The 15,468-nt window shown below is 43.2% G+C and overlaps 1 long non-coding RNA gene across 1 annotated transcript; it reads right to left on the reverse strand.

Annotated features, from left to right (window-relative positions):
* Positions 1–7,903: 7,903 nt before the first annotated feature.
* On the reverse strand, positions 7,904–12,149 carry LOC138144612 (uncharacterized). Its single transcript, XR_011163986.1, has 3 exons — positions 12,055–12,149; positions 10,887–10,960; positions 7,904–8,716 (listed from the first exon to the last, which is right to left on the reverse strand). It is a non-coding gene; the product is annotated as an uncharacterized lncRNA (long non-coding RNA).
* Positions 12,150–15,468: the final 3,319 nt, after the last annotated feature.

Genomic DNA, 15,468 nt, shown 5'->3' on the forward strand with positions numbered 1-15,468 from the left:
GTGGGGCTAGTCGTCTAGATCTGTTGTGAGGGCAAACGCCCGCAACAGATTTTGGCGCCCAACGTGGGGCTGACCCTTCGGGACGACTAGCTGGCGGACGGTCTGCTGGACGCAGCTGGTCTGCTCCAGTCGCCAGACAGCCTCGAGGCCACGGTAGCCTCGGGAAGAGGATAGGATGGGAACAGGGCATAGTATCCCTGTATTTAGGCCGGAGGAGAAGGGGGTGATAGCGGCGCAACTTTATAAGCTCTGCGCCCAAAGGGGGGCAAAAATCCCCATTAAGACCTGTAGGGAGTTTATAGATAAGATCTGGGACATATGCCCTTGGGTCAGGCATGTCGGCATACAGGCCGATAGATGGAGAGTTGTGGGACAGCAGATGGCAGCTTTTGAGAATGGCTGCCCTGGTTCGCTAACACCCACTGATTTTTCGGTTTTTAAGATAGTGGACACGGCATTGAATCCTTCCCCGATTGCCGCTTCCCGGTCCTTGGTCACACAGGTGGGCTCCTCATTAGCCGGGTCAGATTTTGAGTTAGAAAAAGGAAAGAATAAGGAATTGAAGGACCCAGGGGGCTTCGGTCAATATCCGTGGGAGGACTTAAGAGCTGTGGTAATGAATCAGGCGGCGGATAGTTCCGCTAGCAGTTCAGAGGGGGAGGATGAGGGTGGAGGGAGTGGGCGCCAGGAGGGCGCCCGGGGATCGAGGGAGAGAGGAGGGACCCGGAAGGGCACTCCCTCACGTAGGGAGAGGAGGGAGAGACGGGAGAACAAAGGGGAAACGGATGCAGGGGGCGTGCTCCCCGCTTCCGCGCCCTTTACCTCCGCCTTGCCACCAAGCACCTCCTGTTTGCCAGGCAATTACTGTCCTGCCCGGTCTTTCGCTGCTAGTTCCGCATATGTCGCCCCTCCCTGCCCTCCGCCCCCGCCTCCTCATTATGAGAAAGGGCGAGAGGCGAATATTTGTGAGGGAGAGGGGTTAATAAGGCGGAGCCTCCGTGTGGCGGCGGAGGCGGGCGCGGAGGTGGACTTCGCCTCTTGGGATGTCTATCCCATTTTGACTGATCCCCTTACGGGTCAGCGTACTCATTCTCCCATCCCATATAAGACACTGAAAGAGTTCAAAGAGGCGGTGACTAAGTATGGCCCTTCTTCACCCTATGTTAGGAGGCTACTTATGAACCTAGTGACCGCTCACCCCTGGACCCCGGGGGATTTTGACGAGCTAGCTATGTCCTGTCTAGACCCTGCTATGCATCTTGCCTTCCAGGCACAAGTGAAGAGGGAGGCCAGGCATTTGGCCCGACTTAGACCCGGCAGGGCCCCTCAAGACACTGAGCACTTAATTTGTGGCACTGGCCATTTTTCCAACCCGGCCGTGCAGGCAGCCTATGGGCAGTTAGAATTAGATGATGTCAAGGCCGCACACATAGCGGCCTGGGAGAAGGTTTCTGCCAAGGGTATGACAGGGGGCCCTAAATTAGTTGGCCTGAAACAAAGACCTGATCAGACCCCCCTTTCTTTTGTTAACCAAGTTCAGGAGACGGTCCATAGGACCCTAGGCAGCGGCCCTGGGATGGACATACTCATTAAGCAGTTGGTTAAGGAAGGCTTGCGCTCCAGGGAGGCAGCTGCGGTGGCATCCCTGCCATCGGAGGCCCCCTTGGAGGACATCATAGATAAGTTAATGGACCTGCCCCCGGAAAATCCTATTGCACAGTTGGTTTGCACTGCCCAGGATAGGGACCGCCAGCTTGTACAGGCGCTGGAAAAATTGACAGTCTCGAATACAGAGAGGGAACAGAGCCTCTTGGCGGCTATACAACAACTCAGCTCGTCAGCCCAGAAAGGTCCCGGCAGGCAGGCTTGTTTTCAATGTGGTCAATACGGCCATTATAAGGCCCAGTGCAAAGCCACCTCCAGGGGAACACCTCCTAAGTGTTTTAACTGTGGACGCCTTGGCCACATAGCGCGGTTTTGTCGCCAAGAATAAACAGGGCAGCGAACAAGCCCCTTTGGAGACCGGGGTCTCCCCCGGATCTCAACCGCAGGGAAACGGCGGGTGGAGGGGCCCAGCCGCAGGGCCCCTCCCCCATCCTCGTTAAGCGGCAATTATCCTCAGTTTGTAAGAGTCAGGGCCTCTCCTGGAAAACAACCCTCCATCTTTACACTTCCCCCTGGAGAGGCGATAACAGTCCCTGCCCAGTTGCCTTTCCACCCAGCTGTAGTGACCGGTCTAGAAGGCTCTCCTGACTTTGAGGTCCCCACCCAAGTAGCAGAGGATATGGAGGCAATGTTGACCCTGTTTAATCCACACTGCACCCCCGTCTCCATACGGGCTGATCAGATCATTGCTAAGGCGTTTCCCTTCGGCCCCTCATCCCAGCATCCTTGCCAATTGAATTGGGCTCGTTCCATCACTTTGAACCGTCCCACTTTGATTATTCATGTTGAGAGTTATCCGATCTTAGGGATCATTGATACGGGGGCTGATTGTTCAGTCATTAATTTGGATCAGTGGAGGAAAGAATGGCCCTTGATGGTTGCATCCACGCCGGTCCAGGGAGTGGGGGGGAACAAGAAAGCTCAGAGATCGGCTCGTGCCCTCTCGTGGTCGGTGGATGATAATGCAGGCAGGTTCACTCCTTTGTGTCTCCCCGAGCTGCCTTATGCTCTGTGGGGGCGGGATGTCCTTGCGCAAATGCAACTCTCCTTAGTAACCCCGGACTGCTTACCGGGAAATGGATAGGGACCACTCTCGATTTGAGCTTCGCCCCGAAACTGACCTGGACAAATAACCGCCCGGTCTGGGTTGAGCAGTGGCCCCTTAAAGCCGAGAAGCTCACTGCTTTACAAAAAATTGTTGGCTCCCTTTTGCGGAAAGATAGGATTGAACCCTCCTTTAGCCCATATAATTCCCCAGTTTTTGTCATTAAGAAGAAATCAGGAAAATGGAGGATGCTCGTAGACCTCAGAGCTATAAATGCCTGTTTGCTCCCGATGGGCTCATTACAGCCTGGCTTACCTATGCCCGTAGCTATCCCCCAAAATTGGCATATCACAGTCATTGATATCCAGGACTGCTTTTACAGCGTTCCCCTGCACCCTGGGGACAGGGAGAAGTTTGCCTTTTCTGTACCCTCTATAAATTTCCAGGTTCCCTCTAAGAGGTTTCAGTTTAAGGTTCTGCCCCAAGGAATGGCTAATAGCCCTACCCTCTGCCAGTTCTATGTCGCCCAGATTTTGGAGCCAATTAGGGATCAATACAAGGAGGGCCAATGGCATGGCCCTGTAAAAGTGGTTGGAATAAGGCCCGGCCACCTTTCCTTTTTTCCAAATAATGACCCAACAGCGGTACAGCAATGGGTGCCCCTTCACAAAGTTAGGGATCTTGATTAAGGCACCACCCCCGACAGGTTGGGGGGTGAGGAGAATTCTTGTTCTTCTTATCTTTCAGATTGTCGACTCACCCTCCTCATCTTGGGTCTCCTTGCTGAGAATGCCGTGACGGAATTACGCTGGGGACTGCTTTCCACCTTCCCGAGACCCATGCCTGTGACTTCTTCGGCACAAGTTTTTCCTCGTTTATTTACAGTTAACAACACCCTTAAGCTCCCTGTTCTGCACCTCAACAACGACACTAGGCCGGTGGAAAGTAACAGGACAATATCACTTAATGGGACGTTATGTTTTCAAATCACACCCACAGTCGATCCGGAACTGTCACCATGTGTCGGGCTGTTTCCTCAGGAGGCTGTGTGGTCTGACCGCCTCAACTTTACAAGCAAGAAGATAAGACAATTAAGACTGGCTATTGCATCGGTGAATTCCACCTCTGTCGATCCTGCCGTTCTTTCCGGACTGTCTAAGTGGCTGCATGATGTTACAACCTGGTTCTCACAGTGGGGAGGCTTAACCTCCTCCACCGTGGTGTTTGTTCTTGTAATTATTTTGCTTTTGTATTGTGTTTGCAAGCTACGGCACCGTCAGGATGGCTACATGCTTCTGACCCAACAGGCCCTTTTTACCCTCCAAGAGGGGGGAAATCCTCAGGTATGGTTCCAGGCCATGGAGGACGTGTGACACCTGGGGTAAGACGGGGGTGACTCCATGACGGGCAACTCCTCCCTCCTCGGCCGCCTAAGACAGGACCCAGGGTGTCGGTGTCCTAGGACGGGTAAGGTTCGAGTGAATCGGAGGTGACCTAAGCCAGAGGCCCCCGCACCGCACGTCAGAGTCCTTGGGACAGGACCCCTGAGTGGTAATGGGATTTTTCCGTGGTCCTTCGGGCAAGAAGCATGGTCACCTGTGTCGCCTGTAGCGAGAAGTTTAGCAGTTTGCATTGCCGATTCTTTTGGCATATAGAATTTTCGTTTGTTTTAAAGAAAAAGGGGGAGTTGATGGGGGAGGGGGAGGGGTTTTGGGTGGTGCCATGGTTGCTTTGAATGAATATGGGGTGATCTCCATATAAGGCCATGGGGGTGATCACCATATAAGGCCATAAATGTAAAACTGCGATGTGATTGGCTCGGATTCGCTATATATTTTCTTGTGTGAGAGGGCGCTCTCTCTCTCTCCCCGCCATGTAACTACTGAAGAATAAACCACCCCGCTTCACTCCTCCGCCTTCTGTCTGGTGTTTTTTCCCCGTGAGGGGCCGGTGACGACCGAAGACCCGGGATGGGTAAGTGAGAGGGCCGTGGGGCTAGTCGTCTAGATCTGTTGTGAGGGCAAACGCCCGCAACATAGAACAAAAATTTAAAAATGAAACTTCATTGCCACCATCCTTGCTTTTCTGTTTCCCTTTCCACTTCAGCAACATCTCCCTCAGCTTCTGACCCCAAAGCCATTTTAATGACCCCCATCTTTCTCATCAAAGCAGGAAAAATTCTGACATTTTCCACACTTGAAGTGAGATCTATTCAGATGATTAATCCTCCTGTTGTATTTTTCTTTGCATCGAAAGAGTTGGTGGGCAAGTTGTGGCTCCACTATGTCCTCCATTGTTATCAACACAATTTAAATAATATTTTATTTTTCCCAATTACATATAAAAATAATTTTAAACATTTTAATTATAAGTTTCTACCTATCTATCTATCTATATATCTATCTTTCTCCCTCCCTCCCTCCCCTATTCCTCTCCCTGAAATGGAAAGCAATTTGATATAGGTTATACATGCACAACCATGCAAAACATATTTCCTTATTAGTCATGTTGAGAAAGAAAACAAAGATAAAAATCACACCCAAAAAAAGTGAAAAATAATAAGCTTTGATTTCCATTCAGATTCCATCAGTTCTTTCTCTAAAGGGGATAGCATTTTTTCTTCATGAGTCCTTTTGAATTGTCTTGGATCATTGTATTGCTGAGAATATCTAAGTCATTCACAGTTAATCATGGTACAATAATGTTGTTATTGTATATGATGCTCTCCTGGTTCTGTTCACTTCACTCTGTATCAGTTCATATATCTTTCCAGCTTTTTCTAAAAGCATCCCATATCAACACAATTTCACTTGCTCTAGGGGAAGACACATGGGGTGGACCCACACATACACATACACACACGTGCGTGGAGAAGAGTTGCAAGAGAAGAAAAGGTATAAATGGATAGTAATTTGCATCATTAAAGGGAACACTACAATGGTGAGGGTTTAGCTTCACGAAACAATCATTTCATCAACAAATATGTATTAAGCATCTCATGTCCCAGGCCCTGTTGTAGGTGCCACAGAAGCAGATATGAAAAATTAAACAATTTCCACTCCCAAAGAACTTGCATTCTATTAGGGGAGACAACATTCACATATATATGTATAGAGAGGGAAAAATATATTTGAAGGAATGTTTCATGCCAGTCCCTCAGACTCACAGCCTAGGAGTCATCCTGGATTCCTCATTCTCTCTCACCCTGCATGTCCAATCTATTGCCAAAGCCCATTGATTTCACTTTTGTAACATATGACCCCTTCCCTACTCTGATACCACCACCACCCTGGCACAACCCTTCATCACCTTACTTTTGGACTATTGCAATAGCCTATATACTATTACAAAAACCTGCTGGTGGATCTGCCTGCCTCAAATGTCTCCCCTTCCCATCCATCTTCCATTCAGCCACCAAAAAGATTTTCCTAAAGTGTAGGTTCAACCATGTGAATCTGCCACCATTACATAAACTCCAGGGACTCCCGAAAGTCCCCAGGATCAAATACAAAATTCCTTGTTTGATGTTCAAAATCTTTCATAAATTTGCCCGCCTACACACACACACACACACACACACACACACACACACACATACCTTTCCATTCTTCTCACATCTTATTCTCTTCAACATACACTTTAATCCAGTGACACTGGTTTCCATGATGTTCCACAAACAAGACACTCCATCCCTCCACTCCAGACATTCTCCCTGGCTATCTTCCATGCCTGGAATGCTTCCCTTCCTCTTCTCCACCTCCTGGCTTCTCTGACTTCCTTCAAATCCCATCTAAAATTGCATCTTCTAAAGAAAACATGGAGCATCTAGGTCTTTCAGAGGATAGAATACCAGGCCTAGAGTCAGCAAGACTAATCTTCCCGCTCAGACACTTACTAGCTAGTCACTTAACTCTGTTTGCCTCAGTTTCCTCATCTATAAAATATCCTGGAGAAGGAAATGGCAAATAATTCCAGTATCTTTGCCAAGAAAACCCTAAATACGGTCATGGAGAGTCAGGCACAAATGAAACAACTCACCAACCAAAAGAAATATTTCCCAACCCCTCATTATTCCTCATTATTCATTATTTCCGATTTATCTTGAATATAGCTTGTTTGTATGTGTTTCCTTGTTTTCTCCCCTGTTAGATCTTAAGCTCTTTGAAAGCAGATGCTCTCTTTCTGCATTCACAGCACCTAGCCCAGTGTCTGGCACATAGTAGGAGTTTAATAAATGTGTATTGTCTGATTTAATGACTTTGTGAAACTTAATGTTGTAATGATTCCCAGTTCCTGTAATTTAAACTTTTTCTTGAAGCATCCTAAGCGTGAACCAAATTTTTAAAAACAAAAAATTAACTTAGAAGATTAAGATTCTTGCCTACAATTCCATATCACTTGTTTTAAAATAAAAAATAACTCAGCAATAAGAACTATATCATCAACAAGAGTTGAAGGGAGAATACTTAAGGGGAAGAAAAATTAAGGTTGAGAGAAGTACAAACTCACAGGACTCATGGGAGGGTAGTATATGTGAATGTCGCATACCCCACACACATTGCTTGCTCTTATACCAAACTAAAACCTAACTAGGAAATTCACACACATGATTTAAATCTCCAACTCCTTTCTTTTCACCAGTCAGATTAGAGTATACACTGCCATGAAAACCTATTGCTTACTGGTATGAGGAGAAAGCCCCCAAATCATAGCTACTTAGATTTAAGAACTCTATTGGACAAAGTCCTATAATCTGGAGTCAGGACTGGCAAAAGGAACACTTAGAAGACATTAAGGTTACTAAAAATCAGAATGTGAGTATGTTAGCACTAAATGTAACTTAAAAGTATAGTCATGGACCCTTCAAGGGAAACCTTAATGAGTAGGTTGGTTGGAGAGGTTGTACTTGATGGTCTCAATGGCACATGGAGATTCAGGAGTTTTCAAGCATTGTTTGTTTTGTTTTTTAATGACATGATCATTTGGCAAGCAGCTAAAGTAAGAGCAATAAACTTCTCTTCCCTACTCCCCAGGGCCTATATCCAACACAGAGATTCTGTAGGTCATACATACTTTAGAATCTGAGCTCAAAGCCATCCCTAATATACAAACTATACCTAGTCAATTGCTGTCCTCTCCACCTCCAAATAACTCATGGAAACTTCTATTGGGTAAGAAAGAGGTTTTATTAAGCATATAATAAATAGGAAATTTTTAACCTATTGACAAATACAAAAAAAATGCACCAAATCGCTAATAATTAAAGAAATGCACATTAAAGCAACTCTAAGGTTGTGTCTCTCACTCATCATATAAGCAAAGATGACCAAAAGAAAAAAAAAGAAAGTGACCAATATTAAGAGGGCAAAACAGGCAAATTAATACTTTCTTATTGGATCTGTGAATTGGTCCAGCCATTCTGGAAAGCAATTTGTATCTATATCCAAAAAGTTACTAAACTGTGCATACTCTTTGACCCAGAAATGTCACTTCTAGGCCTACATCTAAAATGAAATAAACGAACAAAGAGGAAAAAAGGACATACAAAAATGTTTATAATAACTTGGTTTTGTAGTGGCAAAAATGTGGAAACTAAGAGAGTCCCCATCAACTGTATAATGGCTGAACAAATAATAGCATATGAACATAATGGAATATTCCTCAACAGTAAGAAATGATGAAAGGAATGGTTTCAGAGAAAGCTGGAAAAAAATTATATAAACTGATAGAGAGAGAGGTGAGCAAAACCAAGAGAACAATTTATACAATAGCAACATTCTAAAAAACAAACAACTTAAAAAGACTTAAGAACTCTGTTCAATTCAATGAACAAATTTAATTCCAGAGAACAGATGATGAATCATGCTATTCACTTCCTCACATAGAGGTGAAAGATGCAGATGATGCAGAATAAGACATACAATTTTGGAATTAGCCAATGTGGGAATTTTCTTTGCTTGACGGTGCATGTTTGCTATAAAGGCTTTGTTTCTCATTTTTTTCCACCTGGAATTAAAGGAGGAGGGAAAGAGAAGTTAAATGAAAAAAAAGTAAAATAAAATAAAATGGTAGGAAACATTTCTTTCTTGCCAATTGGATATATATGTATATACAAATGTGTGTATATATAGACACACACATATATACATGCACACACATATACATATGTGTAGATATATTTGAAGCTCATATACATACACACAGTCTATGAAACATATAACTGCCATGAAGACAATACTAAAAGCATATCAAGTAACATTTATAGAAGCAGAGTGGTTTGTGGAAAGCACAATTGATTTGGAATTAGAGGACTGGGCATGAATCCTGCCTCTGTCATCAACTATCTGTATTTCTATGGGTGACTTCCTAGGCCTCAGTTTATTCATCTGCAAAATGAGAGTTGGATCTATAAGGCTCTAAAGATCCTATTCAGCTCTAAAGCCTGTGATCCTACCTTCCAGGCATCTCAGGCTGACATATGGTAGAATCTTTCCTTCTCTGGGTTATCCTTGGTCTTCCTTTTAATAGAAGGTCAAGTTAATTTTAATTTCAATGCTTCAGTGAATCTATGATGTGGGTATTCTGTCCAGTGGCACAGAGGGTGACATCCACATTTTTTCATCCCATGCAATTCCTATCCATATCCTTCCATAAACCCTCTAATGAGAATCTCCTCAATGCAATGAAAGCCTTCCTGAAAGTCTTTTACAGTAATATCTCCTGAATACTAGTCCATCTGTTTGAAATTACTTTATAAAAATGTTAGTGGAAAGAAACCCATACTGTGATTTTCCCCATGTCCTCCAGAGATAACCCTTATTTCTGTAGTCTTCTGCAGGAGTGGAGAACCTGAGGCCTCAAGGCCACATGTGACCTTTTAGGTCCTTGGGTGAGGCCTTTTGATTAAACACAAGTTATATAGAACAAATACTTTTATTAAGGGAATTTGTTCTGTGAAATTTGGATTCAGTCAAAGAGCCACACTTATGGACCTAGAGGGTTACATGTGATCTCGAAGCCATAGGCTCCCCACTCTTATTCTAGGGCACGGGATCTTAATCTGAGTTCCAAGACTAGTTTTTCTTCAATATATATTTTTATAATTCTATTTCAATGTAATTGGTTTCCTTGTAATTCTTTGCATTTTATTTTATGGATTCAGAAACATTATTCTGAGAAAAGGTCCATAAACTTCATCAAATGTCAAAGGGGGTCTATGGCACAAAAAGTGTTTAAGAACTCCTCCTCTAGGGAGCTTTCCTAAGCTACTCCACTGGACCTCAATAAATGAATTAATGGTATAGGTTTTAACACTAGGGGCCTAAAAAATCTCAAGAAAATTTCCAAAGATGTACCTTAACTTCTTAATAGTCCCCAAAGGGAGAGAATACTGCCATTCTCTAATGGGCCCTATATAGTGCAGAAGCTACTTAGACTGCAATATATACCTAGAATGTGAGGAAATGGGTATGATTTTACATTAGCAAAGAGAACCAAAAAGAAAGCTCAAACCACTCTCTCATAGGAATAACAAAGCAAGCATTTTCTTTGATGTCTAGAGGAATTCACATCCCTTTTTGGATTTTACGTCATTATTGTTCTCTTTTTAAGTGGCAAGACAAAAATCCCACATGAGTTTCCTGCAAATGGAAAGGGGACAATAAAAAAACAGGGAATATAGACTGATAGAATCTCAGAGTTATAAAGATGTTTATAAATTGTGCAGTCCATTTTTGAAGTGGTGAAACTGAGACATAGAGAGTTATAGTAATTTGCCAAAGCTCACACAGCAAATTTGTGGCCTTCCCATGAGGAAGAAAGTTCTCTGGGCATTTTCAGTCTGAACACAGCCAGAAATAGATGGGGAGAGAGAATTCTCTTGACGCTTGCAAAATTTCACAGAATTTTCCATCAAGACCCACTGAGTCAATAAAATGTGAGTTCAAAGGAACATCAGAGACCATGGAGATCAGTCATACATGAACAGGAAACCCCTCCTATGATGCTCTTGGTAAGTGGACATGCAACCTTTCCATGGTCCTATTTCCCTATAGAATAGCTAGGGTAGAAGCATTCCAATGTGATCTGACTAGTACAGAATTGAGTCATCACCTAGTACAATGTGCATATTTTATAGATGAAGAAACAGGGGGTGCAGGGAATTTAAATGACTTACCAATGGTCCCACAAGTAATCCAGATCTGATGCCAGAGTCAGTACTCCTTCATTCCTTTGTACTATGCCTTCTCCCTGGGGAAAAAAAGAGAAGAAAAGGAATACAAGAAGGAAGGGGAGAAATGAAAGGAGGAATAAGAGGAGAAGGAAGAGGAAGAAAATCAGAAAGAGGGAAAAAAGAAAGAAGAAAAAAATGAGGAGAAAAAAGGGAACCATTGTTCTGGTTAAGGAACTAAGGGAAAGAGGTGGTCTTGTATTACCAGGAGACAATGAAAAGGCTAAAGGCTATATATCTACTGTGTCACTAAAAAGTTTTTTTTCCTTTCAAATTGCTGAATAAAATGAACAAACTTTGTAACCTTCACTGGATTTAACTTTGATTTTAATGCTTTGAGTTTGAAAAATCTTGAATATATTATGGAGCATTTTTATTTTTTCTTAATTTTTAATTTTTATTTTTCAAATGCTTTATTAACTTCTGATTTACATCATTCATTTCCGCCAGATTTTGAGTTACATATTTTCTCCCCGTTTTTCCCCTACCCACCGCCCCAAAATAGCAGTCCCACAAGATATCCCCTCCTCCAATCTGCTCTCTCCCATATTTTCTCCCATACCCCTTTCAACTTTTTCAGTGGATCTCTATGCCCCAGTGCCTGTATATCTTATTTCCCAATTACATGTAAAATAGTATTAATAATAGTATATATGTGTGTGTGTATTTGAATATTTGATTTTAAAACTTTGAATTCCAGATTAATTCCCTTCCTCCCTTGTCACCCACCCTTACTGGGAAGATAAGCAGTTCAGTATATGTTGTACATGTGTGGCTAATGCAAAACAATAACACAGTGGATATATTGTAAAAGACTGACTATATTTCCCTCCCTCCTATCCCACCTCCCACTTGCTCTATTCTCTACTTTGCTCCCGTCCCTTTTCAAAAGTGGGTGCTTCCAACTTCCCTCCCCCGCCTGCCCTCCCTTCTATTATAGAGCATTTTTAACCAATTAAACAGATATAGCAGGGACTGCAAATTTTCCCCACCCAGAATGCTAATGTGTGATGGGAGTGGGGAGGATGCAATGTATGACCTCTTCCCTCCTCCTTCCTGATAAACATCTCCACAAAATTTGAATAATGTAGATCAATTGCCTTGTGCTACTTACCTGGATTGCTGGAAATTTGGAAGAAAATAGAGTTCTGAATCTCTATGCCTGTGAGGCCCAGATGGGAAATGTTCAAGATATCTGAAAGGCAACTGAAGATGTGAGATTGGAGATCAGCAGAAATTTGGGAGGCAGAATGGGTAAATGTGAGAATTGTCTGTACAGAGATGGTTATTAAATCCATGGGAGCGAATAAGATCACCAAATGAAGTTAGTAAACAGGGAGAAATAAAGAGGGCCACACAGGTGCAGTGAATAGAGCATCAACCCTGGAGTCAGGAGGACCTGAGTTCAAATCCAGCCTCAGACACTTAACATTCACTAGCCATGTGACTTTGGGCAAGTCACTTAGCCCCAATTGTCCTGCCTTCCCCCCTCCAAAAAAGAAAAAGAGAGTTATCAACAATATCAAAGGTGCAAAGAGGTAAAAAAGAAGGAGGATTGAGGAAAGGTCTTTGGATTTGACAACTAAGAGATCATTAGTAACAGTGTGATCATAGGTAGGAAGCCAGATTATAAAGGGTTAAGAAGAGAAACAAATGGAGGTCCCTATTGTAGATGGCCTTTTCAAGGAGTTTAGCTACAAAGGGTAGAAGAGATACAGGACAATAGTTAGCAGGCATGGAAGGATCAAGTGAGGGCTTTCTTTTTTCAGAATGGGAGGAAACATGAGCATGTTTGTAGTAAATAAGGAAAGACCAAGTAGATATGGAGAGACTGAAAATAAATGATGGAGTAAGAATGTCAGGAGGGAGCAATCTATTGGAAGAGATAGGATGGAATGGGATTGCTTGAACAAGCAAAGGGGTCAGTCTTTATAAGAAGTAAGGCCCATTCATCATGTGAGACAGGAGTGAAGGAGGAAGAGAGTGGCAAAAGGCGCCTGAGTAGATGGAGATGAGGAAGAAAGGAGAAGGACCTCATGGTGAATGGCCTCAGTTTTCTCTGCAAAATATGAGGCAAGGTTCTCAGCTGAAAGAATGGGAGAGGGGGAGCCATAGGAGACTTGAGGAGGAATGACAATGTTAAGAAAACCCACTGTAGAGAGTGAGACAGTGAGTTGATAAGGGGTAGCTAGGTAGCACACAGCAGATAGAGCACCAGGCTTAGAGTCAGGAAGATCTGAGTTCAAATCTGACCTCAGATACTTACTAGCTGCATGACCTTAGGCATGTCACTTAATTTCTGTTTGCCTTAACAAAACGAGAATAATAATAATAATACTTACCTCCCATGGTTGTTGTGAGGATCAAATGAGGTAATAATTGTAAAGAACTTAGCACAGTGCCTGGCATATAGCAAGCAATACATATACATACATACATATGTACATATGTGTGTGTGTATTTTTTTTCCTTTTTGGAGGGGCAGTTAAGTGTCTGAGGCCAGATTTGAACTCAGGTCCTCCTGACTCCAGGGCCAGTGCTCTATTCACTGAACCACCTAGTCACCCCCATATATATATATGTGTGTGTGTATGTGTGTGCATATATGTATGTGTGTGTGTGTGTGTGTGTGTGTGTGTGTGTGTGTGTATATATATATATATATATATATACACATATACAGTTATCCCTTCCACATCTTGGTGACTAGGGACACAGTGCATCCCAAGATCTGGAAAATCTGCATGAAAACTTTTGGCCCTCTCTTCATACCACAGAAAAAGTATGAATTATGATGGTATTAAAAGATAAAATATGTTGATATTATATAATACTATACATATATATTATGCATTTTCAAGTTTCTAAATATTTTCTGTGTCATCTGCTAGCCTTCACATGCTGTCTGTGGCTTCTGCAAAACTCCCCCAAAATTCCCATATAATTTCTTACACCAACCTGCAATATATCAAACCCCAAAATGGAGAAAGTCTTGTTGTGGAAGGGATAACAGTATAAATGTGGAGAAGGAGGAGGATTTCCCATCAGTAGTGAGAGCCCAATGGAGACTGTGTGACATATAATTGTAGTGGACCCCACCAGAACAGTTGCATGATTTTCTTTCTTCATTCAGCGGTATGTGCGTAGGAGTGAAGGCAACAAATGGTGTAAGTGATCTAAAGCTGAGATTTGGCTGTATATAATCAATGATATCATAAGGGGTTAAGAGAGGCAGACAGTGTAGAGTTGATTGTTCACCAGGGGGTCAAGATGGAGAGAAGAGGAGAGAGTGACTAGTGTAGGGAAGATGGTCTGGAAAGGACTACAGGGATTGGAAGTCATGGTGCACAAGGAGAGTAAGGTTTAACAGTAACAAAGAAAGGGGGGAAAAAAACAGTCCCTACTATCAAGGAACTCACAGTCTAACAGGGAAACAACATGAAAATAACTATGTAAAATTGTGATATATGGGGGCAGTTAGGTGGTGCAGTGAATAGAGGACCAGCCCTGGAGTCAGGAGGACCTGAGTTCAAATCCAGAGTCAGACACTTAACACTTACTAGCTGTGTGACTTTGAGCAAGTCACTTAACCCCAATTGCCCTGTCTTCCCCCCTCCAAAAAGAGAAAAAAATGTGATATATACAAGTTAAATAGGGTATAGTGTCAGAAAGAAGACACTGAGATTAAGGACACAGAAAAGTACCAGAAAGGACCAGAAGGTGGGACTTTACCTGAGGCTGAAAGGAAACCAAATAAGTCAGTAGGCAGATAAGAAGCAGGAGAGTTTCAGGCATGGAGGACAGGCAGTGAAAACAGAGTCAGAAGATGAAATGTCTTGTGCAAGGAACAGCAAGAAGATGAGCGTAGCTGAATCAGAGTACAATCTCCAAATCCACATCTCTGATGCTATATGCAATTCGGTGTTAAGAGAGTTTAAAAGCAAACTCCAAGAGAAGTAGTCCAAGTGGTCAGTGGCTTCTGGACCTTCTTCCCTGGGTGGATAGCTGGCTCTCAACCTTCTGGGAAAGTCAGCAAAAAAAAAAAAAAACCATATTGTATACATGATACCCTGCTACTGATGTGAGTCCCTGCTTGGGTCCTGTGTTGTTTCAGAGTCTGGACACCAAGCCGATGAAAGAATGACAATGACTGTATCACAGATTCAGCCACAGAGCTTCAGAGCTGAATTCACCTGCTAAGCTTACTTCCCCTATCCCTAGAAAAGATTGCTGGTGGAGGGCAGCTTCAAGATTTCTCTCATAAGAGAAAACAAAATGAGACCGGAGGAGAGAGCGGATAGGTTTGTGAGCCAACAGAGTTTCTTACCATTCAGCTTTCCATTATAGAAAGTAGGGGGGGAGGGGGGGGCGGCAATCAAGTCTTGGGCCAAGAGCACCACGGGTAGAATTTAAAAGCCACACACACAATAACTTTAAGTAATGGCAGAAAGAGATTTAAATAGCAGACCTCAGCAGAAAAGAATGGGGAAACCTCCAGTACACTGACTTCATTGATACCCCATTTATC

Source organism: Petaurus breviceps, unplaced genomic scaffold, assembly GCF_028583685.1.
Source record: "Petaurus breviceps papuanus isolate PSGF00001 unplaced genomic scaffold, PetGlider_PUasm1.0 90702, whole genome shotgun sequence".
NCBI classification, from domain to species: domain Eukaryota; kingdom Metazoa; phylum Chordata; class Mammalia; order Diprotodontia; family Petauridae; genus Petaurus; species Petaurus breviceps.